Source organism: Cordyceps militaris, assembly GCF_000225605.1.
Source record: "Cordyceps militaris CM01 unplaced genomic scaffold CCM_S00007, whole genome shotgun sequence".
NCBI classification, from domain to species: domain Eukaryota; kingdom Fungi; phylum Ascomycota; class Sordariomycetes; order Hypocreales; family Cordycipitaceae; genus Cordyceps; species Cordyceps militaris.
The window spans coordinates 2,705,576-2,710,958 of record NW_006271975.1 but is presented as its reverse complement, the minus strand read 5'-3'; positions in this window follow the sequence as shown (position 1 = coordinate 2,710,958).

The following is a 5,383-nucleotide window of genomic DNA, read 5'->3' as shown; positions in this document are numbered from 1 at the left end:
ATAAGTCTATTTATTATAAAAATTCTATATAAAAAAAAAGAAATTCTACTACTATACCTTACCTAGTAATTTATATATAGACTCTATATACTTATTTTATATATATTATAATATAAATTTACTTAGTATAGTTATAGCCTTTAAATAGATATACCTATTAGATTACTTACTATAATCTATAGTCTTAAATATACCTACTAGATTACTTACTATAATCTATAGTCTTAACTACTATAAAAGGTATATAGTAACTACTTATTTAGTAAGAAGAATTCTTTATTATTTACTTAAATACTTCTTACTTTTAAATAAATATAAAGTACTTAGTTTAAAAAGAGAGACTATATACTTAGCCTATTATCCTCCTTATTATCTTAGAGTTCTACTTTCTTAGTAGGTAATACTATTAGTAACTTAACTCCTATATATAAGCTAAGATCTTTTTATAGCCTTATTATCTATTTTATTATTTAATATTATATTCTTAATATTAAAAAAGGTACTAAATATCTTAAAGCTTAAATCTAAAAGTAGCTAGGTTAAATAGAAGCTAAAGATAATTAATATACTAGGACTTAATAATCTTAATAGATTACTACTAGAAGGCTAAAGAAATAGCTCTATCCTAACTAAGGCTTATAATAATAAAACTATAAAGAATCTTATTTAGGAATAAATATAAGATTAGGTTTATACTATTACTCTTATTAATATAAGCCTTAAAGAATATACTTATAGCCTTATTAAGGATAAGGTTATAGTATTAAATATAATTATAGTCTTTAAGAAGTATTTTAAATTAAAAGGTATTATTATTTTTTAAACTATAACTAACTATCTTCTAATACTAACCTTTACTTAATATAGATCTATTAAAAAACTTACTATAGTACTTATTAATACTTAGGCTAAGTAGTAATCTCTTAATAAAGACTTTAAAGTCCTTAAGGCTTTAATAGTATATCTTTTTATTAATAGTCTTAATAAAGAGTTTAACTTCTATACTACTAAGATAACCCTTTATCTTATTCTAAAGTAAACTAATAATACTATTATAGCTTCTATAACTATACTTATATAGGTAGTTATAATTATAGTTAACCTTATTAAGCTTAAATAATAAAATAATAAAAAGTCTAAGTAGTAAGCTACTTTAATTACTATAATAGCTATTAAAGAGTATCCCCTTTATAGTATAATAAAACCTAATACTATTAGGTATTTTTATTCCTTTTATAAGCTTCTAGGTTACTTTAATAAGTAATACTAAAAGCTATACTTTAAACTTTATTTAATAAACCTACCCTCTTTATTTTAATAAAATAGAAAATACTAATACCTAACTAAAAAATATAATAGTAAATATAAATATAAAAAGGTTAGCTTTAAATAGTATATAAGTCTCTTTATAGACTCTAAATTAGCCTAACTTACTTTTATTATTTTTTAAAGTTTATAATACTCTAGTTAATTTAAAGTAAATAGTATTTTTATAGGTATTAAACCTAGATAAGATTTTATACTTAGTAATAAAGGATATTATAATAGTCTTTAGTAAAGAAAGAGTAGTTATAATAAAGGATTAAAGGGTTATTCTTACTACCTAGTAGACTACTAAAGTCTATATAGTTAACTATATTACTTTAAATATTAATATATTAGTCTATATAATAAATAACTTAAGATATAAGTTATAGTATAATTAACTTAGATATTTAAAGGAATAGAATATTACTAAACTTATCTTTATCTTTATTAATATAAAGCCTATTAGCTAATATAAATATTATATTAGTTATCTTATAAAGAGATAAAAAGAAAGCCCCTATATTTATTTATTCTAAAAGGGAATATATCTTCTTAAAAGCCTTTATACTAATATTATTAATACCCTACCTACCTTCTAAAAGAAGGATTAGTATTAGGTTACTATTATTAATAATTATACTAAAATATACTAGTTATTCTTTATTAAAAAGAAATCTTAGCTATTTAATATAATACTAAATTTCTTAAAGATATAGGAATATCTAGAATATAAATACTACTTTATCTAGCTAAATTAGGGGGGGGAGAATATTATAACCTAGTTTAAGAACTTTTATATTTCCTTAAGTATATACCTATAGTATTCTACTACTAATTAGTATTAATAGAATAGTATTACTAAGGTTAGGAATAGGATATTATAAGATAAGCTTTTTCTTATTATATATTAGTTAAAAATACTAATTAAATTCTAGCTAATTATAATATAGGCTTATATTACTCTCTAATAGTATACTTTTATAATAAAGAATAATAAACTAATAACTCCTTATAAACTATAGTTTAAAGATAAACCTAACCTTAGTTATTTATAAATTATAAGTAGTTATAAATAGTAAAAGACCTTTTATTATATTTTAAGAATAGTTCTTAAAACTATTCTATATATCTTAATTAGATATAAAGACTAAACTAACTATATTATCTTAAATACTAATAAACCTAATAGATTAGTAATTACTAATAATATTATCTTTTAAGAATAACCTAACTAGCTATTTAAAGATTTTAAATATAATCTTCTTTAGTAGAATAACCCTACCTTAGGCTATAAAAGTAAAACTATATACTACTTTTTAGGTTAATAGGTAATTAGTAAGAAATAAGAGTATATAGAAATTACTCTAATTACCTATAACTTACCTACTAGTAAGAGCTCTATAGTAGAGCACTATAGTATACCTACTACCTTAACTATAAGGCCTAAGTAAATAATACTCTCTATATCCTCTATATTAGTAATACTAGAAATTACTAATAAAGATAATAATATCTATAACTTAGCTAATAATAATAACTTTATTAGCTATCTATATATACTAAATAATAATAAATTTAAACTAATACTATTAAATATTTAATTAACCTTATATCTTATCTTTATTATTAGTATTAATAAGATACTATTTAACCTCTTTAAAATACCTTTATTTTTAACTCTAAGTAATACTATTAAGTAAGAAGAAAGACCTATAATATAGATTAAAATTCTAATTAGATTAGTCTTAATATCTTAAAACTATTAATATATACTTTACTTTAATCTTAATAATATAATAAACCTTATTATATTTAGTAATCTTATCTATAATAAAGAACTTATAATATATAAGTAAGCTATTCTTTACCTTAACTTATAAAAGTAAAAAGGCTTAATAGTAAATAAGTATAACTTTTTAGTAAAGAACTATATTATAATTATAGTTAATAAGCCTAAAAATAAGACTATCCTTTTAAATAAGTAGGTATATAAACTTAAAAGAGGTATTAATAATAAGGTTATTTACTAGAAATCCTAGTATATAGTAAAAGGTTTTAATTAATATAAAGGATTTAATTATTATAAAATATTTATAAATATATTAAAAATTTTAATACTATACTTACTATTAGTAATTATAGCTACCTTAAACCTTAAGGTTAAGTAAATAGATATTAAGATTACCTTTCTTTATAGTCCTATAAATACTAAAGTTTATATTAAAATACCTAAAAAATATTAAAAAGAATACCTTAAGAAAGTATAAAAGCTACTAAAGTCCTTATATAAGCTAAAGTAAGCCTTATAGATTTAGTATATAACCTTTTATAAAATACTTTAAAGTCTTAGCTTTAAGCCTATATAGCTTAATTATTCCCTATTTATTTATAAAGATAGCCTAATTATTATAGTTTATATTAATAATCTTTTTATTATTAGTAAAAATAAGGTTATTATTATAAAGATTAAAAAAGCTTTATTAAATACCTATAAGATAATAAATATAGGCTTTATTAGCTATTATTTTAGTATTAATATTTATTAAGACTAATATATAAGAACTTTTATACTCTTTTAAAGTAGATATATTAAAGCCCTTTTAAAAAAAGCTAGCCTTCTTAACTATAAACCTTATAACCTATTAATAAGTCTTACTACTAAAAGTATTAAGTAATAGCTAACTATTAAGAATAACTAGTATACTAAAACTTATAAAAGCCTAATTTATTTTTCTAACTACTTTAAGCCTAATATCTACTTTATTATTAGCTATTACTATAAATTTATAGCTACCTTATTAGTAGAATATATTATTAGCTTAAAATAGCTTTTATAATATATTAAAGGTATTATTAATTATAAACTTATTTTTATAAGACTTAATAAAAGACCTTAAGTCTATTATAATATTAATTATACTAGCTATTAATAAATATATAAATCTATTAATAACTTTATTATTACTTTAAAAAGTAATATTATATCCTAGTACTTAAAGCTATAAAATATTATTATATACTTAACTATTAAAGTAAAGTATATTTTTTAGTATAATATAGCCTAGGAAGCTATCTAGATTTAATAGCTTTACTATATTATTATAAAAACCCTTAAGGAAAAGCCTACCTATACTAAGACTACTATCTAGGCTAATAACTTTAATACTATTACCTAAACTTCTAGTATTTAAGAATACCTTTATATAAAGTATATAGATATTTAATACTATTAATTATATAATAAGAATATACTATATTAATTAAGCTTTAATTAAATTCTAAATACTAAGAATACTATTAATATTATAACTAAGTTATTATTAAAGCTAGCCTTTTATAAGTATAAGTACTATCTAGAACTATATTAAGTACCTTTTAAGTTATAATTTTCTAAGGGTCTATTCTAAAAGTATTATACTTTTAAGGCCTTTAGTCTTTAAGGTATTACCTATTAAAGCTACTTTATAAGTATTATAGTTAATTAGTTTTATACCTTTAAGGTATTACCTTCTATAAGTACTATAGTAAGCTCTTTATTAATATTATTAATATTAGCCTTTAAAGTATTATTTACTAAAGGTTAGCTAGTTTTCTATTAATATCTTTATTAATACTAGCCTTTAAAGTATTACCTATTAAAGGTTAGCTAGCTTTTTATTAATACCTTTATTAATACTAGCCTTTAAGGTATTACTTACTAAAAGCTAGCTAGCTTTCTATTAATACCTTTATTAGTATTAGCCTTTAAGGTATTACCCTTTAAAGGCTAATAAGCTCTTTATTTATTACTATCTCTTTACTTTTAAGACTATTATAAGCTAACTAATACTAAGCCTTTAAGGTATTATCCTTTAAAGGTATTATAGTAAGCCTCTTATAGTTATAAGTTATAAGGCTTTATAGGTCTTATAGTTACTAAGGCTTCCTTTATAGCCTATTACTATTTTATTACTTTTAGGATTATTATAGGCTAACTAGTACTAAGCTTTTAAGGTATTACCTTTTAAAGGTATTATAATAAGCCTTTTATAGCTATAAGTTATAAGGCTTTATAGGTCTTATAGCTACTAAGGCT